The following is a 21,512-nucleotide window of genomic DNA, read 5'->3' as shown; positions in this document are numbered from 1 at the left end:
ACTCCCTCTCCAGTCCTAAAAGCATTCAGGGTTCCCTGCCCCATGGGAAGTCCAAGGTCCTCCCTCCCTCCATCCAGGTCTAAGAAGGTGAGCATTCAGATAAACCAGGCTCCCACAAAGCCAGTCCATGCGGTAGAATCAAAAACCCAGTGCCATTGTCCTTGGCTTCTCAGTCAGCCCTCATTGACAGTCACATTCAGAGAGACCAGTTTGATCACATGCTCCATCAGTCCCAGTCTAGCTGGCCTTGTTGAGTTCCCATTAGATCAGTCCCACCATCTATGAAAATAGATCCATACCTATCACCATGCACAAAACTCAAGTCTAAATGGATTAAAGACCCCAATATTAATCTGACCACACTGAACCTGATAGAAGAGAAAGCAGGAAGTAGTCTACAAAGCATGGGCACAGGAGACCACTTCCTACATAGAATTCCAGTAGCATAGACAGTAAGAGAAACAATGAATAAATGGTACCTCCAGAAACTGAGAGGCTTCTGTAAAGCAAAGACACTGTCTTTAAGACAAAAAGGCAACCTACTGATTGGGAGAAGATCTTCACCAACTCCATATCAGACAAAGGTCTGGTCTCCAAAATATATAAAGAACTCAAGAAACTAGACTCTAAAACTCTAATTAACCCAATTAAAAAATGGGTTACTGAACTGAACAGAGAATTCTCAACAAAAAATTCAAACATTTTTTATAAAGTATCTGTATTTGAATAAGACAACAAAATATCATCCATGTAATGGTAAATTAAAGACATAGGATTTGATTGCATATTATTTCCAGTATCTGATATTAGCTATATAGGGCTGCAGCCTTCCTTTCTGTCCTCTGGCCCTATACATTCAACCCAACTCATGCTTTGTTTAACTTGAGATAGGGTTACAATTCTAGGAATTGAATATCTGCCTCTTGAAGAGGCCAATCTAGATGCCAAGATTCTGAAGTAATGATAGACATGCCCACACTTGTGTCTAGTAATCCCTCAATGTCATTTATATGCACTATTAGCTTTGGGTTTGATGATTTATAGAAGTTTGCCAAAATACACTTTCCCTATTTTCTACTGGAGTTTTTGATTCATTCTTCATGTCTATTTTATCATTCAGAACAGTATAGTTTCTTTTTTCTTTTTACAGTAGGCACTGGATTGTTTAATTTTTCTGGTGAGATATGTTTTGCACAGTGATTGGAAATGACTGGATTTTGTTTGACATTGGGGCCTAAGAGATGCCCCCCGAAAGAGCTTGCTGGTGATAATGGGTTGCCTTGTCTGTCTTTTACTGACCTACATTCATTAGTCTAATGCTGGCCTTTGCCACAACTCTTACATATACCTGAAGGATGAGTCCTCCTATTATTGCCATTCCTAGAAGAGACATTATTCCTAGGAATTCCTTGTCTACAGTCTCTTCTTAGATGTCCAATTCTTTCACAATTAAACATTTGGCATAATGGTGTCTCCTCATACCACTGGAAATCACTTCTCCTACTGAAGCTTCAGTACTATAGTCAAACGTTTCAACATTCATGTAATGCAAGATCTATGGGTGCTAATCTAACCTTTAAAGGCCCAAAGATTTTGTTACATTTGAAGTAGGCAATTTCAAAAGTCCAGGATTCAGTTAGTACACATCTAGATTCAGGGTCTGTCACTCCTAATTGTACAGTTTTAGTTAACCTTTGTCAGAAGTCAGTAAAGGGTTCTCTCTGGCCCTGTTTAACTCTGATGTATGACTTAATCCTTTTTTCTGGTTCTTGAATCCTGTCCCAAACATTTACAGTTGCTGTATTACATAGGGACAAGGAACATTCATTGTAATGAGACTGTACTTGAGGTCAGAGTAAGGATCTTCGCCAAGAATATGATCTTGGGAAGTCTCAAATTCTTTTGCTTTCTCCTGGTGATCTAAAATTTTTGCCTCTTCTCTCCAATGGCACTTCCAAAAGCAGCTGAGGTACATTTTCTAGGACCACTGAGGTTAACTGAAGCCAATTTGGTTGGATAGCCATAGTACTTGAAACCTAGGTTTTCACCATTTCGCTGACAAATGGTGAATGTAGGTCATAAAAAACTATTGCTTGTTTTATTTCTTTTAGATCACTCATGCATATTGGTCCCCATGCATATTCTTTAACTACTTTAGGGTAATTTGTGCCAGACAAATTATGAGATATGCAGCTGAAACTCTGTGTAAGTCATCCTCAGAACTGGCACATACTGATGAGGCTAAATCTTGTCTTGTACCTTCTTTCCCTGCTCATCAATTACAATAAATTCCTCAATCTTTTCAATTCTTTTTACTATTGCCTTTTAAAAGTCTGAATCTCCTGTCCAATGTTCTGTCCAATGTCCTCAATGAGAATTCCAAGTTATGAAATTTTTCCGGGTAAAGATAATGTCTCATCTTTGAACATATCATAACTTTTCTTTTTTTTCCCCCTTAAATAGTTGTTTATTGGCAGTGGGCTGGAAGGGATGGCAGAATTAGCATTTGCAGACAACACCACACCAGTCACGAGGGCAGCAAGAGTGATGGGAAAACCTGAAGGCCCCCTCTTCAAAAGCAAGTGGGTAGGCGGGGGCCTGGAGTGTTCATGGGGCAGCCTTAGATCACCTCAGCTTAGTAGGCATGGTTAGAGATGAAGAGAGATTCGCTGGCTGCGGCTCCAGACTGACCACTTGGGGGTGTACTTCCCTTGACAAGCAAGGCTGTTGGCCAGGGCTCGCTTGATGTATTTCTCCTGAGCAGCCTTCAGGTTCTCCTTCTTCCCGCCCCAGGCCTTCAGAGCAGAGGCCTGCAGGGCTCGGCCATAAGAGAAAGTCAAGGCCCATGGCTTCAGCAGTGGGCACTTGTTGATGGCATTGAGGTTAATGGACGCCTCTTCCTCGCTCTGCCTCCAGACAGGAAAGTGACCCCAGTGACAGCACGGGGCACTGTGCGACGCAGAGCTGTGACAGTTGCCATGGTAATCTCCTCATTGGAATATTTCTGGGTACAAGCATGGCCTGGTGTAACCATGTTGGGCTTCAGCAGTGTGCCTTCCAGATAGACATGGTGGTCACTCAGAGCCTTGTACACAGCAGCCAGTACCCTCTCAGTTACATACTGGCAGCGCTTTAAGTCATGGTCCCCATCAGGGAGGATTTCAGGCTCCACAATGGGTACAATGCCATTCTGCTGGCAGATGCTGGCATAACGGGCCAGAACATTGACATTTTCCATGATGGCAAAGGCTGAAGGAGTATGCTCCCCAATCTTGAGCACACAGCGCCATTTGGCAAAGTCAGCTCCATCCTTCTTATACTGGGCAGAGCGTTCTGACAGCCCATCCAGCTCTTGGGTGGTGGTCTCACCATTGATTCCTGCCAGGGGTACCACGCCTTTATCTACCTTAATGCCCACAACACCGCCCTTGGACTTGATAACTTGGGGGAGGGGACGACCATCATCCGCCTTCTGGTAGAGTGTTTCGTGGAAGAGGATCAGCCCCCCCAATGCAGGGGTTCACATGGTCATCAGCAGTTAGCAGCAGCTGGCAGTAGAAGCGCCTGTTCTCTTCAGTGTTCTCAGTGTCAATGGACTGCAGCCGCTTAGCAATGCTTCCAGTGGACTCATCTGCAGCCAGGATGCCCTTGCCTGGAGCCACAATTCGGTGAGCGATGTCAGACAGCTCCTTCTTCTGCTCCGGGGTTAGTGCTGGGTATGGGTAGGGCATGGTGCCAGTGGCAGCACGTTCCTGGCACAGGAGGGGGTGGGTCTGCCGGGTACGGCGGTGGGTGAGCAAAAGACCGGAGGAGTGAACGAGGACAGAGTCACCCCATATCATAACTTTTCGACAGATTCTGAGAGTTAAACTCAACAGGACAAATTCTTTCAGTTAATTTTGTCAAATTGATGCTATCCCTCTCCATATTATTGAAACATTTTAATGAGATAATATTGAAAATAAAGCTAATTTCTAGAATCAAATAAAAGGATGTAGAAGGAAAATTGCATAAGCCTTGCAGAATACCTTCCATAATATAAGCAAAATAATCATTGAACTCTTGGATGTTATAAGTAATATTTGTAGTTTTTCATTGTAAAGTAATTTACAATGAATTGGAGTAGGTGTAATAATTAATTTCAGCCAGCAGGTGTTACAGTTGCAACCACGTGTCCAATAGACACCAGCAGCACTGAATAGCCATGTTGCTTATTTAGGTACTGAAAAATATGCTTTGTTTAACAAATTAAGAGCAGTTATTGAGGCAATCAAATGATCCTGAGAGTTGGGGCCCAGGAAAAAGACAAAACTCAAAGTTTTCTGTCAGTGCAAGTTGTGGACTGTGTACAACATGGGAATCATAGGCAGCAGCTGAGTGTGGTAACACATAACACTCAGAGAGGCAGCATGTGAATCACCAGCTGGGGACCTCTGAGTAGCAGCTGCTGCATTTGAGGGCCAGGTAGAACCATGGGTGAGAGAGTCAGTGCCCAAGGTGCCATGCAGCTGGTGGACTGATCCAGAAAAGTGGAGACTGGTCCCCACATTCAGGCACCAGATGATGGCGTAAGATACAAAATAATTTCACACTAGTTTAGAATTATGTATAATAAAAGGTTATTTATTTAGGGGAGAATCACAGATCACTGTCCTAGATCACAGTTCTCTGCATGAATGGGGAACAGGAACAGAGTCTAGCAGTCAGAAGGAAAGTATGAAGCAAAAAAGGGAACATTCACTTTCAATCTGCATTTATAGTATAAGAGACAATGCCTGAGTGGGCATGGTATCTTACAGGATATTTGCTAAAGGTGCTGAAGGAGCTCCCATAGTACACTTCCATATAATATTGTCCCCCATTCAAATATGCCTCTAGAATCCAACATAAAGAAAGACATGGTTTCCCCAGTAATTCTATCCTGGTTCTACCTTTTTAAATTCTATATACCCTCACCAGGCACTTCCTCAGACACCCACTGATGCTTACCCAATAATTCTCATAAGGACAAATGAAAGGCTATCAGGATTAAAGCAACTGATATTATGACTATCCTGGACGTATTCTTTAGATGCTGTAAATCAACAATAACCAAGAAAACAGAAAAGGAAATGAAATGTGATTTTCAGAAATTTCTACAAAAGTATTTATATTTTTATTAAATTTTGCATATGCTGAAAATTGAATCAAGAACTTCCTTCATAGTAAGTCACTGATCAAACCTTCAACCCCAGAGTGATGTTATGAAGGTCTACTTTAAACAAATCATTTATAATGAGTGGTTTAATTTTTTTTCATAAAAAGTTTAAAAATACATTGTAAGTTTTATAATATATTCTTTAATTTTTAAAGTTATGTTTATGTTATGAACAGATGTTCATAACATTAAAATCAAATCAGGAGGGAATTTCTTTTAAATAAAAATTAATGAAAGAGGCAAAGGAAAAAGTAGAAATACAGAATGGTTCAGGGACTAGCAAAGACACTGCAGGAATGATTAAACACCTGTGCTTAAAAGTCAGCAGACCTGGAGCTTTTTATTGGTTTCTTATTAACACCTTACTTATAAGAAATAAATCTTATGACAGTTCAGCTAATGTAAACTGTAGGGTGAAAATGAACCTGTGCTAAGGAAGCAGTGCTTACAGAACTGCTTAAGAAGAGCATTAAAACAATCTAATCCCTGATATTTCAAAGAAATACATAAAATTTAATGCAGAAATATTTTAAAATATTCAAAAATATTCTGGGCATTCAAGGATAGTTCAGTTTTTATGTAAAATTCAATCAAGTAATTCAAGATAAAGTAGAATGAATGAGAAACATGAAGAAACTTGAACCTAATTAGACATAGTGAATATATATATATATGATTATATATTAGATATTATGTATTTTGTTAGCCTTGTCTATCAGTTTAATACGGTGGAGAGTCATCTGAGAAAATAATCTTGAACTGAAGAATTGTTTAGATCAGAATTGCTCTTGACATATATGTGTGAATATTCTCTTTTCAGCAGATTGATGTAAGAAATCTCAGCCCACTATGTATGGGTGGTACAATTCCTAGGCAGGTGGTCCTGAGCTGTTTAAGAAAGCTAATTAAAAATGAGCCTCTGCCAGCAACACAAATAGTAAGCCAGCAAACAGTTTCTCCAAGGCTGTTGTCTCCGAGTTCCTGCTTGAACTCTGTCCTGAGTTCCTGCTCTGACTTTAGTCACTGATGGTTTGCGACTTTGACTGGAAAACCAAATAAACCATTTCCTCTCCTAGTTACATTAGGTTAGGATACTTTATAGCAACATCAGAAGGCAGTACAGGACAGTATAATATCATTTCTAAAATGATACTATAAATTAAAACTCAGTTTGTACTATTAAAGTTACTGTAAAAGAAAGAATTCACAACTAAAATTAACAACCCCAAGAGTTTTATAGCTCTGACAAAGGCAAATGAAAATTATTATCATATATACTGAATATATCACTGAATAGATAACTGAATTTTCAACACAAAATCTGTATACAGAAAATTTCTGAGACTTGCAATTCCTCCAGGAATATTGAAAACACAAGGTACCAGGTTAAAATCACACAAAATGGAAATACTTAGCAACTTGTGAATTCATCGTGACTTTGCCTAAAACAAGAGCAAGTCAGTCAAAATTTGGGGGAAGGGGTAAGCTGAGGTGGGGCAGCCTAGTTCCCTTGCACAGGAGTAGCTGAACGAGGCAGGAAGAATGAGGCTGGTTAGTAGTAGTTGTTGGAGACTTGGTAAAATAGAAGAATGCTCAAGCTGTGGTGTCTGCAGAGAATCGATGGTGTCACTGTCTCTATCAGGAAGGTTCTTTTCTCTATAATTATTCTCTAGTGTTCCTACAGAAACTGGGAAGAATGTCAAGAAACCTATCCTTGTGAAAAGTAGGGCGTGGGAGAGCAGGAACTGTTGGAAGAGTCACAAAGCTCTATCCAATAATAATAGTCAATGTAATTCGGGGCCAGAAATTAGTGTGGATATTGACACAACCGAATCAAATTTTCCACAGATTTTTTTTCCTAATTAATACTTATGGAATGTTCTCCAAAGTTACAACAGAATGCAAATGTGTTTTAGTTAAACTGAATGTGCAAAAGTTTGCATATATTCTAAGGCAGACATTAAAGAAGTAAAATATGAAGAACTTTGATTTAAAATGAATTAAAACTAATTTAAATCAACCTTCCTTGGAACTCAGAAATACCACTCTTTGGTATATACCCCAAAAATACTCAATCATATTACAAAAACACTTGTTCAACTATCCTTATAGCAGCATGATTTGTAAGATTTGTAATGGCCATAACCTGGAAACAACCTAGATGTTCCTAAACCGAAGAGTGAATAACGAAAATGTGGCACATTTACATATTAGAGTACTATTCAGCAGTAAAAATATAATGACACCTTTAAATTTCCATTTAAATGGATAAAACTAGAAAAATAACATCCTGAGTGAGGTAACTCAGACCCAGAAAGATTAACATGGTATGTACTCACTCATAAGTGGACACTGGCTGTAAAGCAAGTGATAATGAATCTATACTTCAGGATCCTAAAGAATCTAAGTAACAAAGTTAATCCTAAGAAAAACATACATAGATCCATCTGGAAAGGGGAAATAGACAAGATTGCCTGACAAAATTTGAAACATTATGGTGGGAGAAGTAATGAGGATTAGGGGGAAGACAAAGGGAAAAGGGGAGGGGGGAGACAACTTGAGGAAACAGGAAAGTTGAGATGGAGAAAGGGAAGAGATGAGAGCAAAGAAAGAGATATTTTGATTGAGAGAGCCATTATGGGGGTAGTAAGAAACCTGTCTGATGTAGGAGAGTCTTCTATCTATCTGTTGCTTTCATTGGTTAATTAATAAATAAAACTGCCTGGCCTGATAGATCAGAACATAGGTAGGTAGGGAAGACAGAACTGAATCCCGGGAGGAAGAAAGCAAGGTGAGGAGAGCCACCACCATGAAGCAGGGTGAGGAGAGCCACCACCATGAAGCTGCCAGGTGAAACATGATGAATCTTTCCCGGTAAGCCACGAGCTCGTGGTGGCATACAGATTATTAGAAATGGGTTGAATCAATATGTGAGAGTTAGCCAATAAGAGGCTGGAGGTAATGGGCCAGTCAGTGATTTAAAGAATACAGTCCGTGTAATTATTTCAAGGGTAAGCTAGCCAGGATCCAGGTTGCGGGAACGCGGCCCACTGCTCATTTTGCAACACCTGTCACTAGAGAGACTCCCAAGAATTCACAAGGATGACCCCAGCTAAGACCCTAACCAAGAGTGGAGAGGGTGCCCTAACTGGCCTTGCTCTGTAGTCAGACTGATGAATATCTTAAATATAACCATAGAATCTTCGTCTAGCAGCTGATGGAAACAGGCAGAGATGCGCATCGTAGCACAGGACTGAGTTTCTAAAGTCCAATTGAGGAGAAGGAGGAGTGAGAATATAAGCAAAGAGGTCAAGACCATGATGGGGACACCTGAGCTAATGGGAGCTCACCAACTCCAGCCAGAAAGAAAAAAAAAAACCAACAACATAGATCCAATCAAGTGCCTCTGAATGTGGGTGATAGATGTATGGCTGGAACAGACTGTGGGAAAACTGGCAGTGGCACCAGAATTTATTCTTACTGTTTTTTCTGACTTTTTTGGGTCCTATTTTCTTTGGATGGATACCTTGCTCAGCCTAGATATAGTAGGGAGGACCTTGGACTTTCCCCAAACCAATGTCCTTGACCCTCTCTGAGGAGTTGATTTGGGGTGTGGTGGGGGGATTAGGCAGAGGAATGGGAATGAAGGGAGGGAATGGGAACTGGGATTGGTATGTCAAATGAAAAAAAAGATTGTTTTCTTTTAAAATAAATAAATAAACTTTTAGCTATTTTGAGTTAATTGAAAATAAAACAGATGATATTCACTACTTACTGAACTGAAAAAAAAATAAAAAAACAGAATAAATAGCTGATAAACACTTGAAACTTTCAAAATAATTTGTACTTATGTTATTTACTAAATGCTCTAGTTAGGCCAGTAATATGGTTATCAGGTAGGGTGCCTACTGCCAATCAAGCATGATGGTCTGTACTTTATTCCTGGGATATACATAGCAGAAGGAAAGAACAGTTTCTAGCAGTTTGCCCTCTGGCCTCTACACATATGCCAGAGTATGCCCAACTTTCCCTCCATGAAAAATAAGTAATTAATTAATAAATAAATAAATTCCAGAGATTGAGGGTAAGGTGAAAAGAAAGATAAGAACCATGTCCTAGCATGATGACTCGGAGAATAAGATTACTTGATATACAAGCATGAACGTCTAAATTAGAATATATAATATTAACAAATCCTACCAGGTGTGGTTCCATTTTCCTATTCCCCTAACATTGGGGGCCAAAATTTATCAATCAATAAATCTCAGCTCACTAGTCAGTCAGGTGAGTCAAAAGGGGATATCATCAAGAGATCCTAAAGGAAATCAACATTTTCCTTTGTCTTCAGCATGAATGGACTTGCATAGCCCTGTGCATATACCACTCCAGAACACACACAAACACACACACAGTTTTCCATAATGGAGATGACAACACAGCATGAGGCTTTAGCACTTGCATTCCAGAATGTGCTAAGAGTTCGAGTGTGTAACATTAATCATCTCAGAAAAGCTTAAATGTCCAAGAAAGTGTCCTAAATGAGTCAAAAACTACAACAACAACAACAAAAAATACAACAGCAAACAAATGATAACAGCAATGTAAGTGGATAAAAAGCAACAAGTAATGATAATTTAAATAAAAACAAAAAAGAATTGAAATCAAATCTTTCTCTTTAGATTTTTTCGTTAAATTTGTCCTGTTACTATTTTTATCAATGGCAAACACAAGGAACTGAAAACAGAAATTACAAATTTATGAGCACAAGTTACAAAAGAGGAAATGACATTAGCACAGATCCAATAGATCTTCATTTAGTAATACGATATCCAATTAATAAATCCAAAAATAAGCTTTAAAGTGATCAATTTACCAAAGTTCCAAAACATATAATACTTATGCCTGAGGATCTATGTAACTAGCCAGAAGTATGTGTACTAAAATAATTCCCTTCATACCTTACAAAAATTATAGACCTAGTTATATGTTCTAATGAATTCTACAAACCATTCCAGGAGGTATAATTCATATTTCACAAACTATATTATTAGAATAAAAATGACAGCAATACTTAAATAAACTCATAAGATCAGGTAGGAATTTAAAATAAAAAATATTTTAAAAATTATTGCTGGGCAGCGATATTACACGCCTTTAATTCCAACACTCAGGAGGCAGAGTCAGGCGAATCTTTGTGAGTTTGAAGTCAGCCTGGTCTACAAGAACTAGGACAGGCTCCAAAGTAACGGAGAAACTTGTCTTGAAAAACAAACAAACAAAAATACTTAAGTATTATAGATCTACATCTGCCATGAAATAATGTCTATAATCAACAACAAGTAGTTTATAAAATTAAAATCAATGCAATTTAAAAATATTAACTTACAACAACTTGATGAAGCTATTCCTGGAAACCAAGGGTGACTTAACATGAAAAATAAAGTGTCATTAGAAGAATAATAAAGAGAAAAATAACACACTGACCCTATCAGTAAATCTAGAAAAACAAAACAAAACACAGCACTTGACAGAGTTCAGCACATATTTCTCTGATCACCAATAACTAAACAGAGAAGAAAAAATCCTGAAAACAAGTTCAGTTTTGAGGCTTGTTTACTGTAGTAAGGTGCCACGCATGCATGAAGGTCATTTCATGGCTAGCCAGTGACTGATCTGAAGTTGTGTTTAAATTCCTGGAACTAGAAATATATCCACTGATGGTTGACTGATTTATGTAAGGCTTAGAGTCTGCAATTACTCTTTGAGGACAGTATGGGTTTTTCCCCTTCCTCTAGCAAAGACAGGAAACTCACAATTTTTCTCTACCATGAATCTACACCATCCATCGCTCTTACATCACATGTGCATAGGTTCCCAAAGCGCAGGAGCTGAGTGTGGCTCTCATTAAATTCTTCCTATTTCTTCAAGATCTCTGGAAACCCTGCTCAGACTGCTTCTATTGTACTTCTTGTTGAGTAAACCATTCTTTCTATTATTTCTGCATTAGAGGTTCTACAATACAGACTTTATAAAGTAAATGAAAATATATGCTTAGTGTGTTAAGAAATTCAATAAAAAAGGCAGCTTAAAGATGTAGTCAGAACTTGGTGTTTGTTAAGAAGAAATTAAATATTTTCATAGGAATAATGAGACTGAAAAAAGTGGATAATAGTGTTGATTTTTTTTGTACTCTTTCTACTCTTTTGGCTCTTTGCTTTTTGGGGGCCCAACATTGAGCTCCCAAGCAAATCTCACATGCAGACTTTTTCCTTCTTATAAATGCCTGGCCTTAACTTGGTTTATTTCTAGCCAGCTTATTTTTATCTTAAATTATCCTGTCTATCTTTTGCCTCTGGAATTTTATCTTTCTCTATTTCTGTATACTTTTCTTTACTTCTTTTCCCCTGGCTGACTGGGTGGCTGTGTGTCTGGCCCCTGATGTTCTCCTCTTCTAGTCCTAGCTTCTTCTTGTCCTTTCTCCTTCTTTGCACCTCTTCTCTAGATTTCTCCTTCTTTTTATACTCTCTTCCTGACATTCCCACATTTCCTTTCCCCTGCCTCACTATTTGCCATTTAGCTCTTTATTAGACCATCAGGTGTTTTAGAAAAGCAAAGAATCAGAACATTATAGTTAAACAAATGCAGCATTTGAAAAAGCATTTTTACTTTATTAAATAAGTGTTCCACAGTATAAAAAAGCAACACACTTTAAACTAATATTCTGCAACACATTAGGTTTTTAGTGAATGCAAAATGTGTCAGGTGACATGTGTAGCTGTCCTTGATGGAAGACAAAATTCCTGGGTAAAAAAGAAGCCAGAAATTTTACAGAATTGAGAGACTCGGAGTTGTTTTATTTCTGTGTTTTGAGTCAGAAAAACACTAATAGAAATGCTTACAGTCTCTACCAATTGTCAAATTTTAACCTCAAAAATGTCATGATGCTTAAATGATATATTTTGTGGTATTGTGTCCTAATGTCTTGCAATGCTATTCTAGCTCATATTCTCCATTGTCAACTCTCTGTGATCTGTGTCATTTATGAAAAACCATTGGGACATGTTAATGCATTGCTTAATCCAAATAAGTCAAACTATTTGACACGAGGGGTAGCCTGAGATTCAGAAAAAGTAGTCTTATCTGGAATGTGTTTAAGAACATGATATGAAATTTGATGATCACAGGGAGCCTTCCAATGGATCTCATGTTTGTTTGGAGAAAGAAATGCAACACGGACCATCAGTTAACAAGGAGAAATAAAGGAATGCTCTATGAAGCATTAGTTGGAATTGATGCTACAAAGTAGTACCATCACCATTGGAAGTGATAGCATCAGGGTGATGCACACCAACACACAGAATCTTCCAAAAACAACTAAAATTCTCCCCCGCAAGCCCGTATAACCCACAGCAATTTTGTAGCCTATAGTAAGCTATAGAAACATTTACATGTTTATAAAATTCTCAGGAATTTCATATGTGAATACAATGATACATGATCATATCTATCCAAAGTTTTGTGAGGTTCATCAGTCCTCATAACCCTCAAGCACCTTTTTCCAACTTCTTTTATGACTTTGATGGTATGATAACGAAGTCCTTATAATGTTCTCCACGTACATGAGTATGTGACCATCTCCTAGAGTATGGAAAACTTAACATTGGTCACATCTTCAGCAAAGAAAGGTTTTCCTACCCCAAACATCTACACACTGCAAAAAGCTCCTCAGTATGGACCAGAGCTTGAAAATAATCTACCACACACATGCTATTATTTTGGCTAAGTAGGTCATGTGCAGGCTACCATAAGTAATGTGAGTTCATAAGTGTGATGACTATGGCTGCATCACTTTCACCATCCTCCAGCTCTCCTAAATTTGTCACTTCCATTTCTACCATGTTTGCTGATCTTTGCTGGTTTAATCAACTCAGGTCTTAGAAGTATTTGCAATGTCATGATGTCAAGTCAAAACCAAGAATGATTTATATGGTATAGCAAAAAAATGTAATTTTAAATTCTATGTTAAGCAGATGAAATGGCCAGAAATAAAGTTCACATGCTGAATAATACGGTTCATGTGAAATGTCCAAATTACTAAATTCACAGATTAGAAAGTAGATTAGGTAACACACAGTATCTGTAGCCAATTGGAAGTTGGGTACACTTAGAAGGATGGGATAGAATTGAATGTTAATAGAAATGTAATTAGAAAGTGAATGAAAGTTCTAGAATTGGTTATATTGACAGCACATAGTGATGACTTTTGTACTAGCTATAAGGGACCTCTATAAATTATTTATAAGAAGCAAAGTGACGTATTTTACTAGGATAAAAAAATCAAAATCTATTGTCTTTTTGTAAGTATTTTGACTATTGACTAGTTACTCTAAGTTTAGAAAAAAATACTTTTAGGAAAATTACTGTTAAGGAAAAATTTAAAGGCATAATATTTCACATCAATTTTTCACTGATTCTGTCTATAGATTATATCAAAAATAGTGTGTTTTGATAGAAATGCTCACCTCTTTATAATTTAAGTTTTTTAAGTGTTTATTTTAGAGGAAACATATTGAGTTCCTACATAACCTCCATCCAGCAAGTGATGGAATCAGAGGCAGAGATTCACAGTGGGGCAGTGGACTAAGCTAAAAATGTCCAGTCAGAGAATGAGTATATGAGCAAAGAGGTCAAGACCATAATAGGGATACCCACTGAAATAGCTTACCTAACCTAATGAAAGCCGACCAACTCCAGCATGATGGCAAGGGAACCATCGTAGGTCTAAACGAGGTCCTTGGACTGTGGATGATAGTTGTATCGCTGGGGGAGATTGTGGGACAGTGAGACCAGGATTTATCCCTATTGCTTGTACTGACTTTTTGGAACCCATTATCTTTGGAGGGATACCTTGTCCAGTCTAGATATAGTGGGGAGGGCCTTGATCCTGCCTCAAATCAATGTGCTAGACTTTGTGAACTCCCAATGGGAAGACTTACCCTCTCGGAGGAGTAGGTGAGGGAAAAGTGGAGGGAATGAGAGGAAAAGAGAGATGGGAATTGAGATTGCTATAGAAAATGAGAAAAGATAGTTTTTTAAAATAAAGAAATAAATAAACATTTATTTTAACTGTGTGCTTGAGCATGCATGCATGTCTGCATATGTGCATGCGTGTATGTGTGTATGTGTGTGTATGTGTGTATGTGTGTGCACACAGAAGCCAGAAAAGATTCAGGTTCCCTTAACCTGGAGTAGTAGGAGGTGGTGATTAATTTGGTGGGAGTGTGAGAAACTGAATTTCAGTTCTACAAAGTGTAGTACTTACTCTTTTATCACAAAGGACTCTCATCTGTACCCTATAATTGAAATTTTAATATGCCAGATTTTATATTTATTTGAAATGTATTAAGAGCAAGTAATGCATGCATTAGCAGTTTTCATTTTTTAGTGCTTCCTATGGTATATACAACATTGTTAAATGTATCAATTATAAATGCTAAGTGTTTCATTTACCTTCTTTTAAAAATGATTAAAAATAAGTAAACTTGATTAAATAAAAAATATTTCACATTTGGAAGTTTTGAATATCTTAAATTAAAATTCTCTTTTATTTCTAAGTATCAATATCTATTCACTATAGCTGTACTATTTTTTCTGTATATTTATGATGGGAAGAATTGTAAATATATGACAAAAGAAGGCACTGTATGATTTGAATTGTAAATAAAGGAGCACTTTTCAGTCTAATTCTGTTTAATAAATAACAGTTTGCAAAGATGTAAAAATTAAAATGCTTTAAATCTAAATCCAAATGGAATTAGGAACAAGGAATCATTCTCTTTATCTAATAAATAAAAAGTAGCAAAGTAGGGAGGAAGCATGTAAACACAAGTATTATAAAAAAAAGTGTAAGTGCTTGCTGAAGTGGCTTGTGCATTTTCAGTAGAGAGTGGTTAAAATGCATCGATTTCCCCTTAAAAGGTTCTTAATGAGCCATTGATTCAGTCAGCTGCAGAGTGGATTTCTTTGTTAAGTTCAGACTGTGACTTTAAGGAGAGAATCACAGTGATTCTTTTTCTCGTACTGATTTTTGTAACATCTCTTTGCAGTCCATGTCCATATACCTTGTGCGATTGAATATTTTTCTAATTTAGTGTAATAATGTCTTAGGGTTTACAACATTGAATTAAACAAAAATTCTTTGAATTTAATCTTGAACATCAGATTATTCCTATCAGCTATAGAGAGTTTGCTTCTCCTTCAATCCACTCCCAAGGTCCTCATGCTCTCAGTTCACTTAGGGGATTTTGTCTTCTAATCTACTTCCCATGTAGATTATATCCATGTATCTCTCTCTTAGAGTTTTCATTGTTGTCTAGGTTCTCTGACATTGTGATTTGTAGGCTGGTTTTCTTTGCTTTATGTTTAAAAATCACTTATGAGTGACGACATATGATAATTGTCTTTCTGGGGCTGAGTGACCTCACTCAAAATGATGCTTTTTAGCTACATTCATTTGCCTGCAAATTTCAAGATGTCAAATTTTTTTCTGCTGTGTAGTACTCCACTATGTAAAAGTACCACATTTTCCTTATCCGTTCTTTTGTCAAGGGGCATTTAGGTTGTTTCCAGTATGGCAAATAATTCTGCTATGAACATAGTTGAGCACATGTCCTTGTGGTAGATTGAGCATCCATTGGATATATATCCAAAAGTGGTATTGCTGGGTCTTGATGAAGGCTGTTTCCTAATTTTCTGAGAAATTGCCATACTGACCTCCAAAGGGGTTGTAACAGCTTTCATTCCCACCAGCAACACAGGAGTGTTCCCTTTACCACACAACCTTTCCCGCATAAGTTGTCATCAGTGTTTTTGATCTTGCCCATTCTTACTAGTGTAAAATGGAATCTCAGAGTTGTTTTGATTTGCATTTCTCTGATGACCAAGGATATTGAGCCTTTCCTTAAGTCTCTTTCAGCCATTTTATATTCCTCTGTTGACTGTTATCTGTTTAGGTCTGTACTCCATTTTTTTATTGGATTTTTTTTTGATGACCAATTTTTTGAGTTCTTCATATATTTTGAAGATTAGACTTCTGTCTGATGTGGGGTTGGTAAAGATCTTTTCCCCTTCTGTAGGCTATCATTTTGTTTTGTTGATTGTGTCCTTTGCTTTACAAAAGCCATAAACTACTCTTAGGGACAGACCACAGGCTTAATATTAGAAGGCCAACACAAAAGAAATTCAGAGGCAAATATAGAGGTTCCTTGTTTTATAATTCTTAGCCTGAGCAATATTTTTTAATTAAGCCACTTCTCTTTTATTATTATTATTTTATATTATTACTGAAAAAAATACCAATCCAAATTCCTACTTCTTCCCCTCCTCCCACTATCCTCCCACTCCCTCCCACACCCTCCCCCATACCCCTCCAATCTTAAGAGAGGGCAAGGCACCCTGCCCTGTGGGAAGACCAAGGCCCTCCCCACTACATCCACTCTGAGCAAGGTATACATCCAAAGAGCACAGGATCTCAAAAAGCCAGTACATGCATTAGAGACAAATCTCAGTGCCATTGTCATTGGTCCCTCAGTCTGCCCCAATTGTCAACCACATTCAGAGGGACTAATTTGTTCTCATTCATTCCCTGTCCAGTTGGAGTTGATGAGCTCCCTTTAGCTCAGGCACATTGTCTCAGTGGGTTAACCCCTCATGGTCTTGACTTCCTTGAGCGCTATTTTTATATTCTTTTTCCTTACCTATCTTTTGTGTATGTATTATGGCTTTCAGTGTTGTGTCTTTTATGGGACTTCTATTTATTCCTGCTTGTATGTCCCAATGCCTATATATATATATATATATATATATATATATATATATATATATATATATATATCTTGTGTTTTAGTCTTTATCTTTTTTCTCCTGTTACTTTGTTTATCCAATTTCAGTTTTTTATTTTTGTTTTATTATTACTATTATTAGATGCCTGTTTGTATTCTAGTATATGAAAGAACAAAATAATGTGGATTTGTGTTGGGGGGCTTGGAAGGGTATTGGAGGAGTTAGAAGAAGAAAAGCCATATTCAGAATATATTATATGCAAAAATCCAAATTAGAATTTAAATAAAGTTAGTATCACTATCCTCTTCCTAATATAATGTGGTTAGTTTCATCAAATTTGCACACATATTAAGAATCTATACAAATTATTTATCTATCATCTGCCAATCTACCTATCATCTGTCTGTCTATCTATTAATCATCCCTCAGTCTATTTTCTGTCACTGAATTGTTTATCTTATCTTTATATCTAGCTAATCTATTTGCCTATCCATCTTTTTTACATATACATACACACATACCATAACAATCTTTAGCAATTTATTTTATCTACTTTCAAAATATTTTAGCCAAAGACTACACTGAACTCATAATATTCTCCTAGAGATCAGAAGACAGAAAGTAGTCAGCCAGATTAAAGTAGGCATTGGGAAAGCAGTAATTCTGACTATTACTTGTCCAGAAACTGAAAACCATTTTGATTCTGTCTCAGTCAAGGGTTAGAAATGCCAAAAGACAGCTGTGTTTTCTGCTGTCTTTTTGTTCTCTGATTTTCTTTTTAATTCAATTGATAGTGGTGAGTACTTTTGTCTAGAAATTGTAATTGAGGTATATCTAAACTGAGAACCCCCTAGCCACCTCATGAGTGGGTCCGTTGAACTGACCAGCTCACATCGCCATGCCTCACTGTGGTTTTGACAATATAAACAAGCCTCTACTTTAGAAGTGTGACTGATAACAATCTGTTTCTTGGTACCTACTCTTGCTATTCAGAAACTCTGCTTTCTTTGTCGTATGTTATCATCTTTGAACCTATAATTTCTGGGAAGGTGTATAACCAACCTTAAAATCCACATCACTAGGAAAGAATCCATAACCACTTGAGGGGATTCAAACACCATACTGTTGTCCTTACAGAGAAGTCCCTACATCACACATCCCTACTATCATTGTCTTCGGTGTCAGATTTCTCTATTAAAACAAACATTTCTGAAATCAAAGTTCTAAATATCTATTACTCCGTAAGTCTCATTAGAAGTTTGATGTGCAAACTAGGTCAAGTGTAGCACATAATATAACAAAGTCACATGCCTCTACTGTACCATCATGGCATACTGTACAATCTATACGTTGCATACTGACAGAGTGAAACAAGCATTTGCTTCTACTTTAGTATTGAAGAGTGACATATCAAAATAGTCACTTACATATTGCTTCAAGAGATGCTGTCCAATGTCATGCTCAAACATCTGCTGTAGCAGCAATGGAAGACACAAAAGACATGCAAATGTGATTACCTGGTATTCCAACTCCATATTAGAGAATAATACTCTGGAGATTTTTATCCAAAAATTAGAAAAATTTATAGGGAATAATGTTTGTTAGTAAATGGAAACCAAAATATCTCAAAGAAACAAATTTATTTGGATTAATGTTTATTAAATTTATTGTTATTATTATTATTATCAAAAATTATCACCTCCTCCCCTTCTCCTCTTCTCCCATTCCCCCTCCCCCATCCCCTCTTCCCCTCCCTCTTCATTCCAAAGAGCAGTCAGGGTTACCTGCCCTGTGGGAAGTCCAAGGTCCCCCTGTTATCCAGTTCTAGAAGGTGAGCATCCAAATAGACTAGGTTCCCACAAAGTCAGTACATGCAGTAGAATCAAAACCCAGTGCCATTGTCCTTGGCTTCTCAGTCAGCCTTCATTGTCAGCCACGTTCAGAGAGTCCGGTTTGATCCCATGCTCTTTCACTCCCAGTCCAGCTGGCCTTGGTGAGCTCCCATTCCTGGAAATATTCCCAAGAGATGCCATATCATACTACAAAATCATTTGTTCAACAATGTTCATAGCAGCACTATTTGTAATAGCCAGAACCTGGAAACAACCTAGATGCCCCTCAACAGAAGAATGGATGAAGAAAGTGTGGAATATATACGCATTAGAGTACTACTCAGCAGTAAAAAACAATGACATCTTGAATTTTGCATGCAAATGGATGGAAATAGAAAACACTATCCTGAGTGAGGTAACCCAGACACAAATTGATGAATATCGTATGTACTCATTCATTAGTGGATTCTAGCCATAAATAAAGGACATTGAGTCTATAATTCGTGATCTTAGAGAAGCTAAATAGGAAGGTGAACCCAAAGAAAAACATATAGTTATCCTCCTGGATATTGGATGTTTATTAAAATTTTTATCAGGGAAGGAAAAAATCTCTCTTTTCTGCTCTCATAAAAATATGTGATTCAAGTAAATATAGATATATATGCTTAAATATAAATGACAGAAAATATTTTAAAAAAATAGTTTACTGAATAATAAGAGCTAACAAGCATTAAAATCTATGCAATGAATGATAACATATAATAGACATAGTAGATTAAAATGTTACAAGATAATACTAATTGATAATCTCATCTTATAATGTTCAATAATATATTTTTAAATATCTATTTCTATTTTGTGTGAATATTTTGTATGTGTTTATATATGTACACCACATGAATGCTTGGTGTCCATAGAATTCAGAAGCGGACATTGGAACTCATAGAATTGAAATTCCAAAAGGTTGTGAGCCATGATTTCATCCGGGTAACCAAACTTAGGACATCAAGAAGTAAGTGGTCTTTACCTCTGAACCAGTCATCTAGCCCAGAAATGACATATCTCAATAAAAAGTCAGGAATGATAGCAGTTTAATAAAATTCAAGTTGAACCCTGTATGAATGTAGAAAGTTATAATATGTACTATAAATATACCAATATATGATACAATAAAAAACATACATGTGTGTATAAGTATTAATCTTGGTATCTTTGTATAAAACCTGTAGTGGAGGAAGTATCTTTCTGGGTATAATTAAGCTAAAACTTGAGGGTCAGGATTGATGTCAGTGATTGGTTTATTTGCAAGTGAAAGCAGAGAGAAATTGGATAAAGTCAGATAGATGAAGGTCATGCAAAAATGCTAGCATAACCTATAAATACAGTTATATATAAAATTATAAAGTGCTTCTATAAAACAAGGTATGGTGCAGAGTGTCTCCATGCTGGAGGAGATCAGGATTCTTCATTTTAACCTTTAAGAAGCATACACAAACCAATTAATTTTGCATATCTAGTCACCAGAAAACACCGGAAAATGAAGGATGTATCCACTGAGAGTATATTAATATACTTGTAAAACTAGATGAATGCAACTTTTTAAAGTATGATGTTGTGTTGCTCAGTGATCTTTTGTCACTGGTCCTTGAATAGATGTATGTAAGAAAGCATCATGTTACTGGCTATTCACATAAAAAGATGGATAATAATTTGAGTTGCTTAGGATATGCTGTTTCTTGTAGCTGTGCTATGTATCTAACCTCTAATGATCCTTGTGCAGCTTTTATAATCACCACCACACAATTTTAATTTTTAAATGACCCAGTGGCTTTTATCAGTTAGATAGTTATTGGAACTTTACAATTTCAAAACCTTTTATGATTCTGAAAGAAATAATGTAAATAATGAGAAAGGTTAGACATGGAAACTTTATGGCTTTCTTTATTTTAATCATTGTGGTGTTAAAAATCAATTTGTAACATTTTCCCTTGGTCTAATAAAGTACATTTAAAATTATCTATTGATTACGCAGATAGAAAACAATAACCACAAAATAATTAGAAAAACTTAAAAAAGATAAAAAAGGTAAGCCAAAATTATGATGGCATTGTGATCATTTAAATTATTTTATCCTTTGTCTATGATATTAAGTTTACAATGACTGCATTTGGTGTGGTAATGCTTTGCTGACTGTATCTGGGAAGAGACTAACTAAAATGCAATGAGGGCACACAAAAAATTTTATTGCATAGCATTTCATCCTGCATAGGGAGTCTAAAGAATAAGAAGTATTACAATAAAACGAAAGTGTAATAATAAGAGTATCATAAGGAAATGCCAATCACACAATAAAAAAGCAAAGATAGATATTTCCCTACTTAGCTCATGTGATTAGAAGGATGAGAGTTTGAATTGCAGAAATTGAAAAGCAAAGATATCTAGAGCAATATTTGACCCATCCTTTTTTTTTTTTTGGCTTTTGGTTTTGCTCTTTCTTTCTTTCTGTGTGTAGCCTCTCTCTCTCTCTCTCTCTCTCTCTCTCTCTCTCTCTCTCTCTCTCTCTCTCTCTCTCTCTGTGTGTGTGTGTGTGTGTGTGTGTGTGTGAAACAGGAACTCACTACAGAATTCCAGTTATCGAAAAT

At 36.8% G+C, this 21,512-nt stretch overlaps 1 pseudogene; it reads right to left on the bottom strand.

The window, feature by feature from the left end:
- Positions 1-2,437: 2,437 nt before the first annotated feature.
- On the bottom strand, positions 2,438-3,827 carry LOC125413970 (fructose-bisphosphate aldolase A pseudogene; annotated as a pseudogene).
- Positions 3,828-21,512: the final 17,685 nt, after the last annotated feature.

The sequence above is a fragment of the Myodes glareolus genome, chromosome 23 (assembly GCF_982192425.1).
Source record: "Myodes glareolus chromosome 23, mMyoGla1.1, whole genome shotgun sequence".
NCBI lineage: Eukaryota > Metazoa > Chordata > Mammalia > Rodentia > Cricetidae > Myodes > Myodes glareolus.
Note: the sequence above shows the minus strand (reverse complement) of the source record. Positions and strands in the feature narration are given on the sequence as shown.